At 47.7% G+C, this 25,852-nt stretch overlaps 1 non-coding gene across 1 annotated transcript; it reads right to left on the bottom strand.

Moving 5' to 3' along the window:
* Nucleotides 1–16,777: 16,777 nt before the first annotated feature.
* Nucleotides 16,778–16,849, bottom strand: TRNAA-CGC (transfer RNA alanine (anticodon CGC)). Its single transcript has one exon. It is a non-coding gene; the product is annotated as a tRNA-Ala (tRNA).
* Between the last annotated feature and the right edge of the window lie 9,003 nt (nt 16,850–25,852).

Here is a 25,852-nt window from a genome sequence, read left to right as displayed (position 1 = left end):
CATTTATCAAAGTTTATCAAATTGTACATCTGAAATATGTGTAGCTTTATCTACAGAAATTATACCACAATAAAGTTGCTTTTTAAAAAAAGAAAGTGTGAATTAGGAAACACATTGATTATATTACACACTCATTAACAAAAATATTTTCATAAACTTATCCCAGTATAATTGATTTCTTTTATAATCACCTGCATAATCCTCTTTATAATCCAAAGGGGCCATGCCTCGAAAAAGTTTAAGAACCCCTGCTAAAAGCCCACGGCTTTGAGACAGAGGGAAGGGAGACTTGTCTACTTAGGTTGATTCTTCCTGCTCCCCTCACTGGCTTGCAAGAGTAGCCTGGGCTTCTAACAGTTCCGATAGAACACTGTGATCTGATTCACCTTGAACCCCTCTAAAATACTTTCCCAAACAGCCCAGACTGAAGGTGAGTATCCCTAATTCCCGGGTAACTGCATTCTCAACAGGAAGTAAAGTCACTAATAATGATGTAATTCAAGATGCTGCAAATGCAGGTCAGGTTCCAGGTTTCAGAGTCAAGAGTTTTTATAAGTAATTCACCTTTACTGCTACCTCTATTGTGCTGGGTACAGTTTCCGAAGCACATTTTACACATGTTTTCCTTCACGGCTCATTCCTGTGGGAGGATCAGCCCCATTTTACAGATGAAGAAAGTGAGGTCTAAAGAGGTAAAGTGACCTGCCCGATTCTCACATAGGAAGTAGCAGAGCTGGGATTTGAACCTGAAATTCCTGACTCCGCATCCGGCTCCCTTCCAGTTGCTCTGTTCTCTTCCACTCCACCTGTGCCTTAGGACACTGGACCACAGCAAATGTAAACTCTGACTTTCTCTTGGCTGTTCCATTGTTGAAGTCCTGCCTCTGCTTTAAATGCAAAGCACAGTCCACAGCTGGTTTTCATCTGTGTAGGAAATTCCATCTGTAGAGTCTAATGCCTGCTGTTTTCTCCAGCCAGCCTCTCATCACTCTGCTTTCCTTTGGGAAACTGCCTCTTCCCTACTCCACGTGTGCTGGAGAAACTGTCCATCTCAGTGCCCCAGGGCCAAGGATGGGTGTCTGACCCAAGCTCGGCCAATCACACGCTCTTTCCCGTGCATTGTATGCAGAGGGACGCGTTGATGGGAGGCTGGTGACCATTCCAACGCCAGCACCCACACTGCTAAGCTCTAGGCCCATCCCTGTGCTCTCTGGTTCCAATCCTTCCAGAAGCTGGTTTTGTCCTTTTTTCTGCTTTTGCTTTCAACCAAAGAACCACTTGGTTCTCCATCCAAACAGACTGGAGAACAGGGGAGAGGGAGGGAAGGACGGAAGCCTGCTTTTAGTGCAGGCCTACTATGCGCGGGCACTGCGCTTCGATACATTCTCTTTATTCAGATAACAGCCTTTTGAAGTGGGTGTGATTAGGCCATTCCAACAGAGGAGGCAACTGAAGCTGAGAGGAGGGAAGCAGACTGCCCAGCATCACATACCGAGTTGGTGACAGAGCCAAGTCAGACCCAAGAGTGTCTCATTGCAAAGACCACGCTGAGGCACCTTCCTGAGGCAGGCTGCTCATTCTTCCAATTGACAAAGGAGAAGCGTTCAAGTGTGTGCTATCTTACCTCTCAAAGTCTGAAGAGCACACTCAGAGCTGGCCCTGCGCGCAACTGTGGGGAAGAAAGGCCCTGGGAAGCCCTTTCTGTGCCTTTTGCTCCCATCAGCCCCCTTCCCACGAGTTCCAGGCATTTCCCGGGACAGGCCCTCCTTCCCTCCCCCGGAAGCCTGCTCCTGGGAAAGCATCTTCCTGAGTTCATTCCCATCTGATTCCCTGTGACTGAGAAGACTGAGAATTTTTCTGCACAAGGAAGTATCAAAGAGGAGAATTTCTAAGTCTGGATTGTGGGTGTCCATAAGCAGGCCAGGGGACCCCTGAAGTTGTACTGCAGAGACTTCCTCACAGCGCTCAGCCTGGAGGGGTCCAGGCACGAGCCTGGCCTGCAGTGTGACTGGTGAGTGTGAGGCCTGACTCCGTGAGGCCAGGGCAGGGCAGGGTGGGACGAGGGGACAGCCAGGGAGCTGGAATCCCTGGGCTTTTGCCCCAGCTTTGCCCCTCCTTGTATAAGTTACTCTTCTCTGGGGCGACTACAAACTTTTTCGGGGGGCCCCCGGGGGTGAGGAGAGGGCAGTAGTGACCAGAGCCGCCAGGCCTCCAGAAGGCACCCTGGCACTCGGGGATTTTCCACCAGGGCCAGGAGGGTTTGTAGGCCAACATAATACCCGCTACACTCTCCTGATCACTGTTGTGTGCCAGCCTTGCTCAGCACTTTCCTGGCATGTTCTGTGGATCCCCAGAGGCAGATGTGCCTCCAGTTCCAGAAGCTTCAGGACCAGGATTGTGTGAGACAATTTCAGGGTGGAACTCCCCACTGCTCAGGGCTGCTCCAGAGCCGGCGGCTGGGGGACAGGAAGGTGGGGACAACAGAGGCCACTGTCAGAGGGTGATGGGGGTTTGGTGTCGCTTCCTTTCATTTGTTAGTAAAGACAAGATCACAGAATAATCTGTGATGTTTGAGAAACAAATCCAGCATGCCAACTGTAGGCCAGACCATTCAAGTGTGAAACCTACAAAAACCCCTGAGGTTATCATTTGGAAGATGGAGAAACTGAGGCCCACAGAGGTGGCAGGACTGCCTTGGCTTACTGGACCAGGGCTCAAACACAGGTGTCTCCACTCCGCATACATTGTAATTTCTACCCTAGGAAGGAAGGGGCTGATATCTCCAGGGGGTCAGATTTTAGGTAACAGAGGCCCCACCTTGGTCTTGACGAACCCTCCTCTTCCTCTCAGTCCATGTGCCGCCTTCTGACCACACTGCCCATTAGAGCAAGCCCCCAACATTGACAGTAACTGGATCTGTTGCCTCTGGGTGTTAGCGTTGCCATTTTGTCTCTTTTCAAAAAGACTCTTTACTTTTAGAATCAAAACAAAACAAAAATCTTCATTTAAAAGAAAATACTCATTTCTGCTGTGAAGTACCCGCAGAGATTTGTTTCTAATTCGTGGACGATTTCATGTGGTTTGGAAAAGGGTTTGCATACTTGGCTCCCTCCTGCTCACGAGACTGTAATCCCCTCGAGGACCAGAAATGAGTCTTGTTTGGTACTGAATTTCCCCAGTGCTTGCTTCTAGCAGGCGCCCAATAAACGTTTGTTGAATTAAAATGGAAAATGGGGATGAAGGGCTACCGGGCTGCTGATTTGCTCTTGGTGTGACAGGGAGGGGGTGGGATGGGCAGCAGTGCCAAGGTCTCCAGTGTGTTGCTCAAAACTCTGGCCCCACAAAATGCTATGGGAGAAAAGCATCTTAAAGTCAAATAAAATTGCTCCCAGCTGGCCAAAGGAAATTGATCAGACACACTGACTCACACTAGGGTGTTAATGACGTGTTCAGTACTGCGTGGTATGAGCTTACAGTGATGGAACTGTTGGGAGAGCAATGGAGCAACATCTAGTAAGTTGAAGATGTTCACACCCTCGGGCCCACAAATTCCACTTCTGAGTATACACACTAGAGACACATTCACACATGGGCACAGGGAGACATGACCCAGAACGTACAGTGTGGCAGTGTTTGTAATAACCAACACATCCATCAGCAGGAAAAAGGCTGAACTGTGGTTAAGTTCAGGCGATGGAATGCTAGATAGCAATTAATATCATTGAACTAGAGCCACATGTATCATTAGGAATCAATCCCAAAATATAACATCGAATTTAAAAAATTACAGAAGTAAATACACAATATGATAGTGCACCAAAAAGTTTAGAAATATTCAAAACAACATTATATCATCTTTATGGCTACGTTGGCAAAAGCATAAAACTGTAATAGAAAACAACAAATCTGACTATTAGATCTTAAGCTTTAATCCTGTGCCCTGTTTCCTAGGCTTAGTCTTGCTAGCTCTGCACTCACGTAAAGACAACAAAGTTGCAGAACAGAGAACAACATTTGTTTTGTTGGAGGTTTTGCAGGTGCACCATGAGCTGGCCCATGTGGACAGCTGCAGGAACAAAGAATTCCTGCACCAAGAAGTTTGCACCAACCAACCACACCCGCTCCTCTATTTTTTTTTTTTTTTTTTAATAAAGGGAGCCTGTATTCTGACTGGAGCAGGATGGTTCTCCAAGACTTCAGCCTGCCATGCTCTTCATCTGCCGGCTTTCCAAATAAAGTCACTATTCCTTGCCCCAACACCTTGTCTCTCAATTTACTAGCCTGTTGTGTGGCAAGCAGAACGAGTTTGGACTCAGTAACAAAACTGTTTATGGGTTGATATACACTATATTCATGACTGGTTTCTAGCGGGAAGGGGGAGGAGGCGGTTTTGTAAGCGTCCACAAAAAGCCTTGTCTGTATCTGTACTTTTTTAAAACAGAGGCGGGAAGCATCGGCCGCAAATATGATAATACTAAGATGGGATTAAGTTGGGTGTCGAGTATACAACTGTTCATTTCCCTTTTTTGTGTGTTTAGTATATTTAATAATAAAAATTTACAGTAATGAAAAACTTCCCCAGCTTGGGAAAGGAAACAGTCACCCAAGTCTAGGAATCACAGAGTTCCACCCAGGGTCAACCCAAAGAGGAACACACCAAGGCACATAGTCAGCAAATTGACAGAAATTAAGGTTAAGGAGAAAATATTAAAAGTAGCAAGAGAAAAGCAACAAATAACATACAAGGGAACTCCCATAATGTTATCAGCTGATTTTTCAGCACAGACTCTACAGGCCAGAAGGGAGCAGCATGATATATTTAAAGTGATGAAAGGGAAAAACTTACAACCAAGAATACTCTATCCAGCAGGGCTCTCGTTCATATTTGATGGAGAAATCAAAAGCTTAACAGATAAACAAAAGCTAAAAGAATTCAGCACCACCAAGCCAGCTTTACAACAAATGTTGAAGGAACTTCTCTAGTCATCAAACCATAAGTGAACAGAAAGAAGAAAGAGAAGGGGAAAAAAAGACCTACGAAAGTTTGCTTTGGCAGTTCAGGGTCTTTTATGATTCCATATAAATTTTGGAATTGATTGTTCTAGTTCTGCGAAAAACGCTGTGAGTATTTTGACAGGGATTGCATTGGCTCTGTAGGCTGCTTTGGGTAGTGTGGCCATTTTGATAATGTTAATTCTTCCAATCCAAGAACACAAGGTATCTTTCCATTTCTTCGTAACATCTTCAATTTCCTTCATCAATGTTTTGCAGTTTTCAGACTATAGGTAACCTCCTTGGTTAAGCTTATTTCTGTTTTTAATGCAATGGAAATGTTTACGCCAGTCATAAAATTCTGGTTTTTGAAGTGGAAAAAAGTGAATAAAGGGCCACAAATGGCAAAATATCCTTTTTTATGAGTGAGTTTTATTCCATTACTTATATATGCTGCATCTTCTTTATCCATCCATCTATTGATGCGCACTTAGGATGCGTCCATATCTTGGCAATTATAAATAATGTTGCTGTTAATAGCAGAGTGTATGTATCTTTTTAAATTAATTCTTATTTCATGGTTGCCTTTATTCCTTTGATAACTATGTAAGTTTAAAAAGCTAAAGCTCTAAATGTTCTTAGAAACAATGCACAGTACATATATATAAATTTTAAAAATATGTGCAGTATATTGTATACATGTATTTACATGCAATATACTGTATATGTGCAGTCAAATTGTAACAATTCTACCTAACAAAACTGAAAAATGAAAAAAAAGAAAGAAGAGAAAAAATAAACAAAAACCTAATTTGTAAAAAGGAAGAACTCGAGTCCTCATTGAGAGATGCAGAGTTAACCCACCATGAACTTTGTCTCTATGAATCTGAATATTCTAGGAACCCCATATAAGTGGAATCATACATTTGTCTTTTTGTCTCTGGCTTATTTCACTTAGCATAACATTTTCAAGGTTCATGCACGTATCAGAATTCTGTTCCTTTTTCAGGCTGAATAATATTCCATTGTATGTATATTTCACATTTTGTTTATCCACTCATTCACTGATGGACATTTGGGTTGTTTCCACCCTTTGGCTGTTGTGAACAATCCTGTGTAGTCATTAGTTTTATAACCAATGCATGTATAACACTTTCTAGTTTACAAAGCATATTTATTTGCATGAGATAATTTGATGACAGCAGAGTAGATTTCCTTATCACATTTTTTATTGAGGGTCAGACAGGTCACATGACTGGCTCAAGGTCACACAGCTGGTAGAAACTGAATTTAATTCTCATATAAAATGGAGGCTGTACTCAACATCTAAGATTCTACGATTCTATCAGCAGCCTTGACCTCTCCAAAAGAAGTGTTTTGTGGTACATTTCAGACCTCACAGCAGGCTCGTCTTCAAAGTTCCTTGTGCTGGTGACTTGTGTCTTCCTGTGTCTTGTGTTTGACAGGCAGAGGATGGTAGATGTTTAGTGAACATATGATGAAAGTCTGTTGTCAACCACTCGGGCTTGCAAGGACCTGCCCATGAGGCCACCAGCTGGAAAGCTGCCAGTCACATCAGATTCCCTCCCTGTGGCCACAGGAAGCGCTGCCTCTCCTCTTGTGCCAGAGTCAGGACCCCCACCAACCCTGAAATGGGCTCCTGGATTTTCCTCTAAGATCTGGATTTATGGCTCTTTGGGCAGTGTACTCACTGCTGGAGGAGAGAGGGAAGGAAGGCGGCTTCTGCTTCCTCTTGGAAAGGCGTTGGAAATCCTGCTCATCTTCTAGACCCAGTTCGAATGCCCTTCCCATCTTCAGCCTTCTGTCCCCGCTAGACTTTCTCTGCCTCTCTCGCTTCCTCCAGCAGGCGCTGCTCCTGCCGCTCCCTACGATCCTTACTCTCTCCAGCAATCTCTCTTTTTCTCTAACAGAGGAAATGCAATTTACATACCCCACAGTTCACTCAACTAACACGTGCAATTCAGTGGGTTTTAGTATATTCAATGATATATGCAACTATCACCGCAGTCAATTTTACATTTTTGCCACTTTAGCTGCACACTTGAGCGATCACCCCAACTCCCCCACAAGCCCTAAGCAATCACTTTTCTGTCTCTATAGATTTGTCTCTCCTGGACATTTCATATAAATGGAATCATATAATATGCGGCATGTTTTGTGTCTGGCATTTTACACTGAGCATCATGTTTTCAGGTTCACTCACATTGAAAGAATCTCTTTCATGCATATGAACATGTCTCCTTCCTCAGGCTGGGCTATAAACGCCTTGAGGTCAGGGTCACCTTCTGTGTTGCTTTTCTCCTGCCCCAGCCAGGTACCCAGGACAGTGCTAAGCTCTGAGGAGGGGGGGGGGGAGGGAAGAGGGGGAGGAGGGGGAGGAGGACTCTGGGGGAACTGCTCTAAGGATTCCCTTTCATTGTCCTCTGTGGACCATGACAGCAAACGGACAGGGGGACAGTTCAAATCCACACTGGGTTTGCCAGGAATAGGGTCTTTCCATTCAAGACACTGGTCACCTTCTGCCCCACACCCTTTAACGGCTCATTTGTGGGGAGGGAGCAGGGGATAGGTAATTAGGTTTACAAATTTACTTAATGGAAGTACTGGGGATGGAACCCAGGATCTTGTGCATGCTAAGCACTGTGCTGTACCACGGAGCTACACCCTCCCCCTGGCTCACTGTTAATTATAGGAATGAGCTCAAATTCTTGGCCTGGCTTTAAAACTTGCCAACAGGGAGGGAGCCCCCAGCCAGTCCTAGCTTTGCACCAGGTAGAATTCCACCTCCCCGTCACGGGAGCTTCTCCCCTTTGCTCGGGCTGTTCTGCTCCCTCTCGCAAGCCTCATCCTGTGGCTTATTGAAGACCTACCAGATGGGGATGAAGCGGGGTGGAGCAGAACGTGGGAAGGCCTGGGTTTGATTCCTGACTTGGTCATTTAGTAGCTGAACCCTCAGACAAATTCTTAAATTTCTCTGGTCTCATCAGCCTTGTCTGCCACGTGGGGCTACCGGCACCACCTCACGGGGGTTGTGCTTGGCATTGGGAGCTGACGTACGTGAGGTGCTTGTACTGGTAGGTATTCAGTGGTTCCAATTCTTCCCCTATCAAATTTGAGCTCCTCTCAGGAAATATCTAAGCTGCTCTTATTTTTTAAAAAAAACTGTTTTGAAATATATATGCATAAAAGTACCCGTATCATATGTGACCAGTTAATTTTCAGAGCACACCTGTGTAACCAGCCCCGGATTGAGCCCCCCACGTCCCCATGTTCCTTCCAGCCGCCACCACCTGCTCCCTGACCGCTGACCAAGGGGAGCCACCGTCCTGAAGCCACAGAGGAGGGCTGTCTGCTTGGGGCTTTATATAAAATGGATCTGACACCATGTCACCCTCGCTTTTAAGAAGACGCTCCCATTTCCCGCTCCTGTGGCGCAGTTTCTAAACCTCTGTTTGACGTTTGACACAGTCTGTCTTGTGGGCTCCCAGTGTGTGTGTGTTTTATTAGGGATGGAATCTTATTCCCCTATTTCTTAGTGCCTCTCATAGGATTAAGTGGACAGAGAAGGCAGGAGTCCAAGATACTTGATGAATTTTTCTGCACCCCAACCCCACGCTGAGAAAAAAAACACGTCCTCATTCAGGAGAGCCCCAACCCCAGCCACTGTGGTTTCCCAAAGGATGCCTTCCCCTTTTGCTCTCTCTCCTTGACCCCTGCCCCACTTCCTTCCTTCGGAGGACTTCCTCCCAGCTCGGGCCAGGACTCGCTGACCTTCTGTCTGCACCGCCTCTGAGGGCCAGGCCCTGGGCGGGGAGGCCTGGGAAAGCTGCCCCCAGCTGCTCTCCCACAAGGCTTGGGCGGGGCCTGGGGGCGCTCTGCTGCCAGGCTGGTTTGAGCTTGGCAGTGAGGGGAGGCCTCCAGGCAGATACAGTGTCAGGTCCCGTTCTAGGGTCATCCAGAAAGCCACAGAACCTGGAGCAGGTCCCTGCAGGCCTTCCTCTGACCCTTCACCGGTCCACAGGAGGCCCTGGGAATGGAGCCCCCTGCACATACACACACACACACACACACACACACATACACACAGCCCTGTAAGCCTGCGCAAAACTCTGGAATGTTATGTTGTATCTATAGGTATCATCTTAATTTGTTACCATGTTTGTTTTAGGTTTTAATTTTTAAAGTTTGTTTATCCGTGGCTTTTTTCCTTCTCTTCCCCTCTCTCCCTTTTCCTCCCCTCCGCCTCCCTCTTCCTCTTCCTCTCCTCCCCCAGCCCCACTTCTTTAGTGCATCCCACACTTTATTCCTACCCTCCTGCACCCTCCCCACCACACACAGAAGTCTAGAGTTGGCAAGGACCTTAAAAATCCAGTCGTTTTATAGGTGGACAGAGAAGAGACCTGCCCAACATTGCCTAATGGTAGTGGCCAAGGCAAAGCAGGGCTCAGGTGTCCATGTTTAGGTAGCTGTGAGTGGTAGAGAAACACCACCTTATCTCCTCACCAGCTGTGTGATCTTGCGCAGGTCACTTAACCTCTCTGAGCCTAGAGTCTTCATCTGTGAAAGGATAACACCCACTTCAGTGGGATTTTTGTGAGGAGTCAGGTGGTATGAGCCCTTCCTTCAAAAGCTATAAAGACAGTGAGGGGTGGTGGACAGTACTCTGGCCCCTTCCCCTTTTTTGAAACTTCATTTGCAGGTTATGTTGTGCATACGTGTTGCAAATATTTTTTTTCTTATTATATCTTAACCTTTTTTTTTTCCAAATCAAATGTACTTTATTCTTTTATCTTTAACTTTTTAAATGGCATTGTTTATTATGTAGGTGTTTGTAATTTGAAGGTAGCAAAATATGTCCCATCTTTTCCTTTAGGGTTTTGTGTTTTGGAGTCTTGCCTAAGTTTGTAAGTGAGGAATATTTTATAAATGACAGATTCCCCAGACAAATCACAGAAAAGGAAATACACATAGATCTTAAAATATGAAAAAGAAACCCTACAAATTCTCTCATAATAAAAGAACTGCCAAGATACCATTTTTTACATGATCAGATTAGCAAAACTCCTAAAGTGTGATAGCACATTGTCTTGGTGGAGCTGATGAGTAACAAGTAAGTATTCTCATAGTTCCCTGGGAGAAGTATAAATTGGTACAACCCTTACCAAGGGCAATTTTGTAGTATTTGTAAAAATTAAAAACGCACATACCATTTGATCTAGTAATTCTACTAGATCCTTATCCTCAGCTATTACACATGCATGAAATGACTTGCACGTAAGGTTGTTCGTTATAGCCTCGTTCACAACAGCAAGGGAAACAACCCAAATATCATCACTAGGGAACCAGCGAAAATATATTTCATTCATACAATGGACTACTACAACCGTAGTAAAGAATAGGGAAGTTTCTCATGAACCGATATGGGAAAAAAAAAACCCCTGTATATTGTTATGGGATAAAAGCAAGGTGCAGAACAGTATATATAATGAGCAATACTCTCACTCCAAGGGGCAACCAAACCTCCCTGCTGCAGATGCAGGTCCCACAGGCTGTCATGGTTGGGAAATTGGGCGTGTGCCACCCCATCCCAAGGGTACTTGAAAATGTACAGTCAGTGGTTTGGCGTCAACATACAGTGGGAGGTTAAGGACCCAACTCCCAAAGCGGAGGTTGTAAGAGCCAAGCCTCCCCAAAGCCAAGATGCTGAGCAACCTCTGGAAAGAATCCAGCACAGCCATCAGAAGCATCGTATTTTAGCTTCCATTAAGTCAAATGAGCATGATCACTTGAAATCTGAGTGGGACCAGCATAACAATCAGAAGTTTTTCAACAGACTTGTGCAAGCAAGAGTTAAGGACATCATGCAAGTGTTTATCATTAACACTGAAGAAAAAGCCAAATGAACTTATATATAAAATAGAAACAGACTCACCGGCATAGCATACAGACTTGTGGTTGCCAGGGGGGAGGGGGGTGGGAAGAGATAAACTGGGAGTTCGAGATTTACAGATACTGACTGGTTTATATAAAATAGATAAACAAGTTTCTACTGTATAGCACAGGGAACTAGATTCAATGTCTTGTAGTAGCTTATGGTGAAAAAGAATATGAAAACGAATATATATATATATATATGTGTGTGTATCTATTCATGTATGACTGAAGCATTGTGCTGTACACTAGAAATTGACACAACATTGTAAACTGACTATACTTCAATTTTTAAAAAGTAAAAAATAAATAAATAAAAGTAATAAAGATAACTAGTCTTTTTAAATAGAAGACTGTGGTATATCTTTTTTCTTACAAAATTTATGATTAGACATATAATTCCAAAATTGAATATGACCAAGTAAAAATCAGTTAGTAAAAACATATGCAACCATCTGTGTAAAAAGGGGGAAAGAATATACATCCTTATATCATGTGATATATGTATGCTCTTACATATAATCTTGTATATAGATGACTACATAATATTATATGCATGATCTCTAGATAGATTCACAAGTAACTAATAATGGTAAATACCTGCTGGGGAGTAGAGAAGTTTTCTCTATAAATCTTTTGATACTTTAAAAATTTTGAACTATGTGATTGATAATTTACCAATTCAGAAAATTGAAAAAACGCAACTTAAAAGTAATGGCAGATTCCCAGAATATCAAACTAGAGGCTTGGGGATGGGGCCTGTATTTTTTGAGTTCCCCAGGAACCTCTTAGGGGAATCCTTGGCTGTCACAGAAGATTCCTTAGAACCAGCTGGGCCTTAGATTCAGGAATCAAGGTCCCACGACCTACACTGCGCCACCTGGTGGCCTTGGTCCAACATGATTCCAAGCATCCCTCTGAAAAATCTGTGGGGATGCCCAGCAGATGCAGAGGGTAACGTGGCCCTGTGCCCACAAGCTGGGTGGAGGTGGCTCCTGTGGGCACAAAGTTGCCCTCTGGGGCTGCTTGTCTGGATCCTGATTGGAATGAGGCACAGCAACTAGATAGAGATCCACAGCCTCTCTGTCCCAAGGAGCCACCCAGAGGCAGCCTGCAGGAGCACACAGCACAGGGACTTTCAAGTTAGACCTGGGTTCAAACCCTGGCTCCATCATATGGCTTAACGCCTCAGGTCCTCATTTTCTCATCTGCCAAATGGGTACAGATAGAAGTCCGATCAAGTCAGCACACAAATCTAGAATAATGCTGACACATAGCAGGAACTTGATAAATGTTAATTCTCTTCCCTTCAGTTATTTTTTTTTTTAATTTTATTTTTTGGGGGAAGAGGTAATTAGGTTTTATTTATTTTAATGGCGGTACTGGGAATTGAACATGATAGACATACACTCTGCCACTGAGCTATACCGCCCCCCTCCTTCAGTTACTTCTTAATAACTTTACTCCCTTGATCAAAAGAGAGTAACCTAGCTCTGTGGCACAGTGATGGCAGGGCCCGGTGTTGAAAAGACTGAGAAATCTGTGTGCTTCTTGTATTTCTAAACACTCTCCCCTCCTTCTTGCCTCTTCTTCAGCTAATAAAGAATAAATTCCAGGCCTGGCTGAGGTGGGGAGGGAGCTCAAAAAGTGACTACAGTCCCCTCAGACAGAGTCAGATCCAGGTCCAGTCATACTCCAGGTACGGGCAGGCCTGGGGGCTCCAGCAAACCCTTCCTCTGGCCGGGGAGCAAGGCGCAGTCCCTGCCCTCAGGGAGCGCAGAGTCTGGGGCAGGAGGCAAAGAGAGCAAACATCACAACGAATGTGCAGGACGTTGAGGGACTCAGGCAGGCACTGATGGAGTTACTAAGTTGGCCATTTGCTCTTTTGGCTTACGACACTGTTTGCAGAAGCTCCTGATAAAATGAAACTAAAGAGCCCACTAACCCCTCACCCCTCAATTCAGATAAGCATCTTAGCTTCCCTCCTTGGTCTTCTCAAAGATGGCAGAACCAAGGGGAGGGGAGACGCTAGAGTGAAAATGTTCTGTTTGGGCTGTGGGCAGGAAGGTTCAGAGAACAAGGCAAAACAGCCTAGAGGGGTGACTCCCGGGTTCAAAGCTGTCTGGCAGTAGAAAGACAACAGCCTGGCCAGAGGAGGAGCCTCACAAAGGAAATGGAGACATACCAAGGTCACTTGGGCCACAGTTCTGCCCTGGCTGTGCTCTGCTGGTCTCCCTTTCTGCTGGTCTCCACAGCCAGACAGGGGCAGGGGCCTGTGGGGCACGCTCTGGGGCCAAACAGGCACCAGAAACAGTGGCCAGAGGGATCGGCAACTTTAGCTGCCACCAAAGTGCTCCAGAATGAGCTTTGGGCCCCCAGTAATCCCACTCTCGGCCAATTCGCTCTGTAAACATCCTGAAAGGTGCTTTTTTGTGGGCCCCGTGTAAGGGAAGGGGGACCAACCATCCCCGTTCACCCTGGATGCTCCTGGTTTGAGCACTGAAAGTCCGGAGTCTCATGAAACCCCTCAGCCCCGTGCAAGCGGAAATGGTTGTTGACCGTCTCCTACCTTCCTCCAGCCGGGACTCCGCTTTGACCATGCAGGAACTGAGGTCCGGAAAAGGCAAGTCCCATGGCCAGGTTCACGAAGCTAGAAGGTGAGGGGCTGGCGCGGGAACCCAAGTCCGTCTCAGTCTTCCTGCTGCCTCCCCAGGTCAGGCCCAGGTCAGGCCTGCCTCACCCGGTGGTTCTAACAGCCCCTAACTGCTCTCCCTCCTCCAGACCCCACCCCTCCTCATCTCCCTCAGCGCTCAGGGTTACTTTTCCAAAGCCCTGCATCAGAATTACCTGGAAGCCCTGTTAGAGCAGTTAGTTTGGCCCCAACCCCAGAGTTTCTGATTCAGCAGGTCTGAGTGCCGCTTGACAATCTGCATTTCTAACAAGGGCCAGGTGATGCTGAAGCTGCTGGCCGGGGAACACACTTGGAGAATCACTGATGTAAACTGTGGCTCACAAAACCTCTGGACTCACCCCACCCTTTGGCTCACTGAATAAAGGCCAGGCCGTGCTCCAAGCCCCTCTGGGATCCAGCCCCCATGGCCCCCACATTTCCCCTCCACACCAGGTCCCCACCCTGCCAGGCTGCTCAACATCCTGCCAGGCTCTGCTCTCTCCTGCCACTGCGTCTTCGCTCAAGCTTCGTTCCCGGCCTGGACCCCCACGGCCCCCTCCACACACACCCAGCCCTTATCATTTACACCTGTTTCAAATACTGCCTCCTCTAGACGCCCCCTGGTGGGGGCCCCCGTCAGTCAGGATAAAGGACTCCTCCCTCAGCTCCCAGCTTAGCCCTGTTTCATCCTGCCCTGTGTACTAGCCGTCCTTGTCTCTGGTCTGTGGATTCCATGAGGACACAGACTGTCTGTTTGATCTTTGTCTACATATTTGTTAAACTGATGTATCCCCAGGAGATGGAACCAGGACAACATGGATTTTCGGGGATGTAGATTTGACCTGAGAAAGAATTTGTAACAATGTGAACAGTTCGACCCCAACTGCTGAGGGTCCAGCCGGGAGACCCCGAGCTCCCTGTCACTCTGGGCGTCTTCAGTGGGGTTGGATGAGCTTCTACAAAATCCCTGGACTCTCTGGGTAGGCAGGTACTGCCTCCTTCTCAGGCCCCTCTCTCCCCAGGAGAATTTGATCCCCACCAAACCCAGTGCCCTGCACTCCAGATCCACAGGGCCCCACGGGCTGGCGGGACCTTGCCAGAGGTGAGCAGTGGTAGACAGGCGTAAGTTTTTGTCAGCAGCCTTCACTGTCTGAAGACAAGACATGACCAGTGGTGAGGCCCCCTGCTCCGTGGGCCCTCCCTCCTCTGATTAAACCCCCTCCCTCAGAAGGACCAGCTCCTCCCTGATGCACCTCCACCCCGTCCCTCACCTCATCCACTCCTGTGCCTCCAGCCTTACCGACTAGAGGAAGCACCTGGGCTCCTTGGGAACAGAGCCGAGCTCCCCGCCAGGCCCAAGTAAATTCTCAGAAGGTGTGTTTACCTCCTGTGCCCTGCTCAGACCCTCCCCTCATCCATGCTGCCCCACCGGGCACACACCAGGGGGCAAATGCTCTCTTGCCCTTCGTCATCTGCTCTGGGGAAAGAACCTGTGAAATCCGTTCCAATCAAGGAGCCTGTGATTGAGGCTTCCAGCCCCTGCCGTCCCTGCGGGAAATATTACTGTTTTAATCAGACAAACTTGAAAGACTCACTTGATTGCACTGGGCCCAAGCATATGATAATGGTGTTTTTTGTTTATTTGTTGGTTGGTTGGTTTGGAGAGGGAAGAGAAGAATTTTTCCAGAATCTGGACTCATGGTCCCGTGGGGCCTTCCAGGGTCAGCACTGACTTTAAGAGTTTGGTGAGGTCTGCAGTTTGTACCATTCAAGACAATCTGCTCTGGCTTCCTCCCCGACCAGAAGCATCCATCAATCAATTTCAAAGCCGGCAGCTTGGTTATTAGAATGGCCTGAGAAAGCCATGAGCCAGGGTACCCAGCTGGGCAACACCTGGGTCTCCGCTCACCTCCTGCCAACCTCTAGGTCTCCTGAGCATTCTCATTTCCGCTCCTTCCAGGGCGAGCCGAAGTCATGACCTGAAAGAATGCATGGTCAGCCAGCCCGTCTGAAATTTCCCCTCCGTGTGTGTGAAAGGAGATATGTCCAACTGTGAACACACAGAGCCCACACATCCTTGCGACTCAGCAGGTGCGGCTGTCCTCAACTTTGTTCCCTGGAATGTCAAACAGACCAGTCTCAGAGGTCTGACAGTATTAGAACAGATCCTGCAAAGCCTGGGCCCAGAGGCACTTTCCCCAGGAGCCCTTCAGGACAATAACCAGCCACCTGGATACACCCACACAGCGACAGGTGTCCTCACCCAGACCCCCAGGCACACAGTCAGATGCATACACAGAAACAGACGCACAGAGAGAAAACTCAGACACATCCAGGAATGCGCACACACACATGCACGCCCATCCAAAATATATTCACTCAGAGACAGATGCATACTTGCAGATACTTGGAAACACCCAGAAACACATACGCACACACATACACACACACATACACCTGCACAGACATACACACGCACATGCATACACTCCTCAAAGGACTCAGCCAGAGTCTGATGCGTCCTCTCTGCCTGACCTTTAACAGCTTTTCCAACCCCAATAAGTGGCCTGGCTCTCTGGCAGGGCCCTCTGGGTCTCTGACTTGGAACCATGGTCACAATGGCTAGAGACGGGGAAAAAATGGCAAACTCCAAATTCACCAACCACACTACTAATTCACCACTCAGAAAAGAAGTTTTACTTTCGTGTGGTGACTTTCCAAAGTCCAGCCATGGGAAGACATAAAGATAAGCAAACAGAACACTAACCCATACCTTCTTTTTCCCTTCTCTTATCAGAAGCTTACACACCCTTTAAAGCCAGATAAAAATCTGACCCATAGTAGGTCTTTAGCATCAATGCGTATTAAACTGAACACTCTCCTGAGGGACAGCAGTGTGGGGAGAGGGGGGCTGCCCGGGGCCTGGTTCTGAGGGCTGTTTTGGCTTCTTGCCAGCGTGAGGTCCTGCAGGGTTCCTTGCCACTTTGGACCAACCAAGGAGTGATGTCATGTGTTAATTCAGTCCATAAATACTTACTGAACACTGACAGGCACTGTGCTCAGAACAGCAAACAGCCAGACCCAGCCCTGCTCTCCTAAGTGTATGGCCCACAAGAGGAGGCAGACATCAAAAATTCAAATAGTTTTTTTGTTTGTTTTTTATGGAAGTACTGGGGACTGAACCCAGGACCTCGTGCATGCGAAGCACACACTCTACCACTGAGCTATACCCTCACCCTTCAAATAATTCTTAAAGTAGATATTTATTATGAGTTAAATTGTGTCTTCCACCTCCCCCTCCAAATTCATATGCTGAAGTCCTAACCCCTAGTACTTCAGAATGGGGCTGTATTTGGATGTAAATTCTCTCCTTAAAGAAGTAATTGATGTAAAATGAGGTCATAGGGGTGGGCCATAATCCCATATGAGTGGTGTCCCTGTAAGAGGTGGGGACACAGACACGCATGGGGGTGGGGGGAAGACCGCATAACAGCACGGGGTGGGGGAAGACGGCCACCTACAAGCCAAGGAGAGATGCCTCCAAAGAAACCGACCCTGCTGACACCTTGATCCTGGACTTCCAGCCTCCAGAGCTGTGAGAAACAAAGTTAGGTTCTTTAAGCCACCCAGTCTGTGGTACTTTATAAACTAATATACTATTAAATTAAAATTAGTAAGTGTCATAAAAGGGCCTGAAAGGTTATAGGAGGGGGTCCTAATCTCTTCTGGAAGAGGGGGAGGACCACAGAAAGTGTCATTTAAATTGAGACCCTAAAGAATTAGGAGCTAGCTCCAAAAAGGTAGAGAGTGAGTGGGGTTAGGGATGGAAGAGGGGACATTGTGGACAGAGGCCAGGTCCCCTGCAGGTAGGAAGGAGCCTGCACCTGCGAGGAACCCAGGCTGCTCCCGGCCTGGTGGCTGGGGCACAGCGAGCCAAGGGCCCAAAGGAGGAAGCAACAGGTAGGAGCCAGATCACAAGGCATGTCTCAGGCCACGTTCAGGATTTGGGGGGCTCAAGATGAGAGACAAATAAAGGGGAGAAATGGTGGAGTCACTTTTGCTTTAAGAAATGTTTTGTAGCAAAGACACAAACCACCATCACTTTTTTATAAAAGACATGAACTGAGCCCCACTCTGCCTCCAGCTCTGAAGTCAGTGAGACAGCTGTCAGTCCGTGCCTGCCAAGGGAGAGCAGTGGAGACGAGAAGTAGGTGCCAATGCAAAGTCCCCTCCCTCCTCCCTCTCTCCTTGGGTCAGCTCAGGTCCTCTGGGAAGCAGATGCCAGGACAGAAGCTGCAGAGATCTGGGCGGGGGAGCACCTGTGAAAGGCACTGGAGCAGAAGGACCACAATGGAGGTCTGACTCCTACGAAAGGAGAGAGGGGAGGAGGGCAAAGGGGAGGAGGGCAGAGGGGACAGGAAGGGCCTCAGACTGCAGCGCCCGCTGACAGGCTCCCCAGGGCAAGGAGTAGGTCCCCCACAGGACAAGAATGGCCTGGTTTTAGCACCTGCCACATCCCCCCAGCTCCCAACTCCCGCCCCGCCGGGCTCAACCTCTGGCTAAAAGCCATCTGGGGAGAGTGTGGTCTGGTGGGTCCAGCATGAATGGTCTGGTGGGTCCAAGAAGGTACCGGCAGCAGGGGCTCACAGCATTCCCCACTGCAGGCTCTCCCTGGTGTGGAAAGCGGGGCAGTATGCCTCCCTCACTGCCAGGCTTCTCTCCTTTCCTTCTTCCCCTCGTTCCTCCCTTTATTCCTTCCACCTGCCTTCTCTCCTCAGATCTTTAGTAATCACACCCTGTGCCAGGCAGAGGCGCACTCTGGAACCTTCATAAATGAATCAGACACAGTCCTCCCCTCAAAGAGCCATTGGTCCAGAAAGTCCTCTCGCATCCACAGGTGGGCACCTGGCATGTCCCTTCCTTCAGGCTGCCTGGCTGCTCTGGACCAACCCCGTGAGCCCCCATGGCCCTCCCTCTTGCTGGCCAGTTCCAGAGACAGGCACTATCTTCCACTCTGTACCTGCACACAGGGCAAAGTGCAGAGACAAATTAAGCAGGCAAATTAGTGCAAATCTTAGCTTGGTAATTTGAAGTATATTTGTAAATTTCAATGGCAACTTCATTTCCCCCCACCCCCGCCCCACCTTAACCCACTACTCCTCTGAAATCAATTAACACCTTTTGGATACATAATAAAATCAATACTTTTTGTTTGTAAAATGAGTGGAAAAGGTGTGTATACACCGACCACAGCAGAGTGACAGCAACCCAAACAAGACCCAACCCGAGGCTTCTGATGCTTCAAGAACGTCTAGGAAAGAACACAGAGGTGCTAGTTCCTGTTGTGCAGGGCACTCAAGTGCCTGAGCTCAGACACCTGGGGTGGTCTGTGCGGGCTCAGGCCCACAGCTCCGTGTCCCCGGGGGCATTCAGGAGCTGGATGTAAAACAAGAAGGCAAAGTACTAGCTCTCTTTAAATGAAGAGTTAAATACATTCACACCTGTTAAGGGCTGAATTATGTCCCGGCAATTTCATATGTTGAAGCCCCAACCCCCAGTCCTTAGAATGTGACTGTATTTGGAGATAGGGCCTTTAAAGGGGTGATGAAGCTAACAGGAGGCCACAAGGGTGGGCCCCAATCCAGTGTGACTGCTGTCCTTACGAGAAGAGGAAATACAGACACACAGAGGGACAGCAGGGATGCGTGTGTCCAGAGAAACAACCAGGTGAAGAGGCAGCAGGAGGATGGCCGCCTGCAAGCCAAGGAGAGAGGTTCCAGAGGAAACCAGCCCTGCTGGCACCTTGATCTTGGACGTCTAGCCTCTAGAGTGGTGAGAAAATCCATGCCTGCTGTGCAAGCTGCCCCCTCTGTGGTATTTTGTTAAGGCTGCCCTAGCAAACGAACACAGCAACAAAAATAACAAAACAAGGAAACAAGGCGGGGAAAGTAGTCTGAGTTCTGCATTTACTTCTTTAAAGCGCTGTTTACGCCCCTTGAAGTGAGCTGCACGAGTCCTGAATGAAAAGGCAAAGCAGCAGTAAGCCTCCCTTCAGGACCCCGACTCCAGCAGCCTCTGCTCCTGCCTCCGGCCTCACCATAGGCGCCCTCGGGAGGGGTGGGAAGAAGGTGGCCAGCTGAGCGCCCTGCACCAGGGTGAGAGGAAAGCTCTTCCTGCTTTCTCTTCTGTTTAATAAACCACTGCCGAGTGTGAGTGTCAGTGCAGAATCAGGCCTCACACAGGTGTGTCAGGGCAGAAGCGGTGAGTAGGAGGTGTGCCCTCCGCCCGGAGTCCAAGGCACCGGTGTTGAGTGCCGCTCCTTTTCCATGTTGCTCCTTATGCCTATGGTCTCAGGGTGCAACTAAATTATGTAAATAACAAATCCCTTACGTTTGCCAAGTTCTTCAAAGCGGACAAAACTCCCTTACAACATTGGTCTCAATGAGGCACTCACGACAAGCAGCATTGACATTATTATCTCCATTTCACAGATGAGAAAATTGAGGCCCAGAAAGGCCAAATGACAAGGCCAGGAGTCAACAGCTGAAAAGTGCCAGGAATTCGCCCAAGCCTTTTGGTGAAGTGATGAAATATACCAAGGACTCACAGACACAGAAATCAAACTTAATGGTTACCAGAGGGGAAAGGGAGTGGGAAGGGATAAATTGGGAGTTCCAGGTTTGCAGATACTAACTTCTATATGTAAACTAGATAAACAACAAGTTTCTACTGTATAGCACAGGGAACTATGTTCAGTATCTTGTAGTAACCTATAATGAAAAAGAACATGAAAAGGAATAAATATATATGTGTACGACTGAAACATTATGCTGTGCGCCAGAAATTGACACAACATTATAAACTCACTATACTTCAATTAAGAAAAAAAAAAGAACTAGGAAAGGGAATTGTGAGAAGACACGGGACCACCTCCTCTCAATCCCAAATGAGCAGGGTGTTGGCCCAGATGGCTTTTCAAACACCGCCCAGCCTCCAGATTTAAGCTGAGAGAGACACGAAGGCACCCAGAGCATGAGTTGGCAAACTCAGCCTATTTGGGCTCAGAAGATGTCGTCAGACCACAGCCCTCAGGTAGACTCCAAGGGGAGGTGGTGACTGGGGAGGTGGGCTGGAGACGGAGGATTTTCTACCCTTTCTCTTTAAAATGGGGATAATAATCCAGCCCAGGCATTCTCACAGGTTGGCACGGTGGCCTCTGACCAAGGTGGCAATAAAAGAACGGACAAAAGCCTGCCATCAGGTCGTGAGTGGACAAGCACCCTCACCGATAATCACCACGCAGCCTCCATGTCCTTTCCACTGTGGCATCTCATGGCCGTTTGCGTTGATATTTTTCACTTCATTTCCTCATTTCATTATTTCAATATAATATTTGATGGATGAAAAATGTAGATAACTCGTACGTAAGAGAGAAAGCATAAGAATAAAATGAACTCCCGTGAACTAATGGTGGACTTGTGTTGTCCACAATGCTGCCGACAGCCTAGCACCTACCTTTACCCTCGTCCCCATCTCAGCCACCAGAGGTGAGCTTCACCATGAATTTTGAGTTTAATTATTGCCTTGCTTTTAAAATGTTGTTTTATCACATTGGCATGTATTTCCAAAGTATAGTAAAGTTCTTGAGCTTTATAAAAACAGAATCATACTGCCTCTGGTTTTCTAGGATGCTTTGTTCACCCAACACTGTCTTTCTGGGAAGAGCAGAGAAGAATGTGGATTTGAGGGTAGACAAATCCAGATTCCAAGCACCCCAGCTGTGTGATCGCATGCAAACTTCTTGGCTCCACAGCATCTCAGCTTCCTCATCTATAGAAATGGAGCTTGCGTTCTCTCATTTCCCTCACAAGGTTACAAAGGGAATTAAATAAAATGTGTACAATATGTTCCTATTGCAGAAGAGGTTTTTTAAAAAGCATTTGTGAGCTTATCTTTTTTCTTTCATTTTTGTCTAGCTCAGGGGTGGAGGATCACTGATCCACAGGGGAGGAAATACTTACAAAATTATTTCTCCTTAGGTAATATAACCCACTGTGTTTTAGATTAAGAACTGGGAATGTGAATTTTATCTAGTAAGTAGGGACTTCAGCTATATATTATGACTTGCTAATGGATGGAAGGGGAGAGAAAAAGGAAACTAGTGGGAGAAAGGGAAAAACAGAAAGAGAGATAACTATTAATGAGGTTACCCACTGTGTTTTAGCTTTTCGAAATGTCAGTTAACCAACGTTTACAGCTCTTCAACTCCTCCAATCCCTAAGCCTATTACGGTTTGCTTAGAATGGGATCCTCTCAGCAGATCACCAGGGAAGACTTATTCTTTGGGGTGCAGCAACAGGGAACAGAACAACGTCAGGATGACATCAACATGGGACCAGACGGAAAGCTCTATGAGCCCATGCCAGATAAAATTCCTTGCCATATCCCAGTCTTCATTTTAGCTCTTTCCACATATACCTACTTTGTCTGTGGAACACAGGGCAGGACTTTTTTCTCATGGAGATTTTGTGGTTCACTTCTTATGGTATGTCCTTCATCTGCTTCCAAAATAAGGTTTTCGGCAAACAAATATGCTAGTGGAAAAGGCAGATGAAATCCAAGATCTGGAGTCAGGAAAACCAGTGAGATTGACATTAAAACAGAGAGCACTGAAATATTTATATGTGCATTTGTGAAATATTAATGCAGCATCCTGCAAACACACAGGCAAACACTCAGGGGTAGGGCACCCTCAGACTTCTTAAAGACTGACTTAACCAAGCACAGCTTTTGTCACTGGAAATCTTTCCTTTGCCTCAGAGCACGCTGTGGTCTCTCACAGCCTCGAAACGTCAGCTGGTCAACACATCCTTCTTCAGGACTAACAGAGCACACCTGGCTCCCTCGGGCCAGCTGCTTCACTGAACCTCACACCTGCAGGCCGGAGGGACCAGGTTTCTGTGTTCCTGCATTAGAGTGGTACAGGTGCTTGGCTTCAGGCTGATAGGTGTCAAAGTCATCCTCAAAGGCCCCCCTCTGCCCACTTCCTGCGCCTCCTGAGGGATTTGGGAAACCCAGCAGGTGCCAGCAAACCCCAGAGAGCTGGGCTGAGGGGCACCTGGTCAACAGGACTTTCTATAACCTGGGTGAGAAGAAGGCGGGAGGAGAAGCCTATGGGTAGGACATAGTCCTGGATTCCTAGGACTTACAGAATGCGGTCCCCTTTCGGGGAGGTGCCATGCCTGCCTATTTGTTGCTCTAACCCCAGCATCTAGAGCAGTCCCAGGCATGTAGTGGGAGCCCAGTAAATACCGGTTCATAGATTGACCTGCAGCCCACGATGTTGGCTGCCGAGCTGCCCCCACCTAGGGGCAGTGCCCTCTACTGTGAAAAGGTGGACAGAAGCAAGTGAGGCAGGAAGGAAGGGGGCAGGGCACAGCAATGAAAAGAATGACCCAGCAATTAGTACCAAGATGGTGGAAGATTCAATTCCCAGTAGACCCCAAGCATCATTATCTGCTCACTGTAATACAATAGCTGCTAAATGGTCCTCCCACAGGTGCCAGGTCAGTTTCAAGGCTGACCATAAAAGGTCAAAAAGTGGGTGATGGCCCAATTCCTGGAATCCCACTCCTTCTTCAAAGTAGTTGGAATAACCCTCCCACTTGTTAGCATATGAAGCTACTGAGCCCATTAAACTAACAATCCCCACACCCTGGGGACAATCACATTTCTTCCTAGCAGACTCCAAGCTCTGAGGCCACCACTCACCCTTCTAAGACGGCCTGCATTCTGCCTAATGAATGTGTATCTCTTAGGCCCTTCTGCCTTTTTCTTGACTTTTGAGACAGCCCGCACTGTGGAGTGTGCATCTCTCTGAATAAATCTACTTTTACTCAACTGTGGCTCATTCTTGAATTCTTTCCTGCGCAAAGCCAAGGACCCTCACTTGGCGGGGCGTGTCCCTGGGACTTGCCTGAGACTTGGGACATGGCCGTCCCATCACACCCCATTTTCCCTGAATCACAACTGTGATCATTTCTTCTGTTCCCAGAAATGAAGGACAAGGCGGGGAAAAGTAGAGACAAGAGTGTGTTTTAAGTGAGGCAAAGCAAATGGTCGGTCCATTTCCTGAAAGGTCTCCCACAGTTTATCAAGCTGAAGAAATGAGCCCTGTACTCGGAGTCAGGAAGTCTGGGCTCTCATCAGACATTTTCACAAATTTGCTGCGTGAAGCAGAACGAGTCACTTCCTCTCTCTCAGCTTCAGTTCCCTGTTCAGTAAAAAGCAGTGGTTGGGCCAGACAGGTGCCCAAAGGCTAACCCCTTTGGCTGTAATTGGAAACTCAAGCCTGGGTTTGTCAAAGCCGTTCACTGCTCTCCTTCCTAACGGAGGGCAGTCCCCTACCTGCGACCACACTGTACTTCCTAGGAGCTCCCGGGGAGCCCCTGTTCCAGAACTTCCCTCCCACAGCCAGGAAGGGTGGGGGCTGAACACCGTTAGCTGGAGAGGCTGAGAACTGAGACACCCAAGAACTCCAGGGCGAGGCAGAGCTTTCTTCCACAAGCCTGCGGGCCCCTCCATTCCTGGCTGGAAGGTTTTCTGACACCCTTCTGCCTTTCTGTTCCTGTGGGGTTGTTTTGCTCTGGATCTGTCCACTGGATCAGGGCGGCTCGGCCCACCCTCTAACACAACGTGCTTAAAACTCGCTGCTGATGAAGGGAAAGGATGCCCCCTTTCTCTCGTGTCCTTTCTGCCCTTATTTTCTTCCCCTCTCTCCTTCCCGGCACACTTTCCCTCACTCACCTTCTAAAACTTCTCCCCCTTTCTTTCCACCTCTTCCCACGAATCCTCTCAGCCTTGGTACCTCACCCTGACCCTCTTTACTTCTGGCTTCCAAGGGTCTTCTCTCAGGTTTCTGGTCAACAGCACCATCCTTTGGGCCTGGAAAGCAGGGCCCAGAGTTCTCTTGCCACATACACTCAAGGGTCCGGGTAATCCATCTCCTTTGGGTCCTTCTTTGACCTTCTCCATCCACGTCTTCACAGAGCCCCCGGCCCTATCTTGCCCATAGTTGGCAGGTGTATTTGCTTTCCAGAGCTGCCTTAACAAAGGCACACAGTCTGTGTGGCTTACACAACAGAAATTTATCTTCTCACAATTCTGGAGGCCAGAATCAGACTGAGGTCTTGACAGGGCTGGTTTCTTCTGAGGCCTCTCTCTTTAGTTTATAGATGCCCACCTTCTAGCTGTCTCTTTAGATCCTTTTTTGTTTGTTTGTTTGTTTTGATGGAAGTACTGGGTATTGAATCCAGGACCTCATGCATGCTAAGCACACACTCTGCCACTAAGCTATACCCACCCTTCTAAGCTGTCTCTTTATATGATCTTTCCTCTGTGTCCTGATCTCTCTGCTTATAAGGACACCAGTCATACTGGATTGGGGACCACCTCAATGACCTCATTTTACCTTAATTACCTCTTTAAAGACCTGTCTCCGAATATTCTGAGGGACTGAGGATTGGGAGACACAATTCAGCCCACACCAGCAGGGGTGATGGTGGTAGTAGCAGACGCAGCCCAGGCCTTATATGCTGGTATCCAGGCTGATTTTCTTGGGCTGCACACCTTTAGGAAAGGATGTAGAATGTGGGCAGTTAGCAGTCCAGGGGTAGGGGGTTGCTTCAGTATGAGTTTCTGAGCTATCCACTCAGCACCCCAATCCTGGAGGCTCCCCCAGAGAGCTAAAGAAATCAGATGGAAATAGTCCCCACAGAAGCCGAGCGTCAGGTAAACCAGAAGTTTAATAAAAATGAAAAAAGTTACAGCACAGTGGGCTGGTAATGGGCTTCTTTGGAAGGTCTGATATGTTGGTCAGCATGAGATGCTGACTCCACGTGGGTTCTGGGAGGTCACAGGATAGGTCCCTCACACCCAAGATTCACTTCACTCCTTATCTTGTTCCCATGGAGGGAGGCCTCTGTTTTCCTGGTGTAATTTTTGGCCAGGCTGGTTCTGAACTCCCTCCTCCTGTGAGAAAAGCTGCCTGAATCTGACCTTCAGCCAGGACGGTGATGTGTGTTTACGTCGGTTCCTTAGGTCCGCACCCCTGCCCCAGGCTGTGAGGTTGGCAGATAGGTGAAAGTCCGTTTTCTGGAGAATTAATGAGTTTTGGGAATGCTGGAGTCTTCTCCCCAGGAGACAGCCACAGCTCCCAAGGTCTCCTGGCTCCCCTGA

Source organism: Camelus bactrianus, chromosome 6 (genome assembly GCF_048773025.1).
Source record: "Camelus bactrianus isolate YW-2024 breed Bactrian camel chromosome 6, ASM4877302v1, whole genome shotgun sequence".
In the NCBI taxonomy this organism is placed as follows: Eukaryota; Metazoa; Chordata; class Mammalia; order Artiodactyla; family Camelidae; genus Camelus; species Camelus bactrianus.
This window is presented reverse-complemented; position numbering and strand designations above follow the sequence as displayed.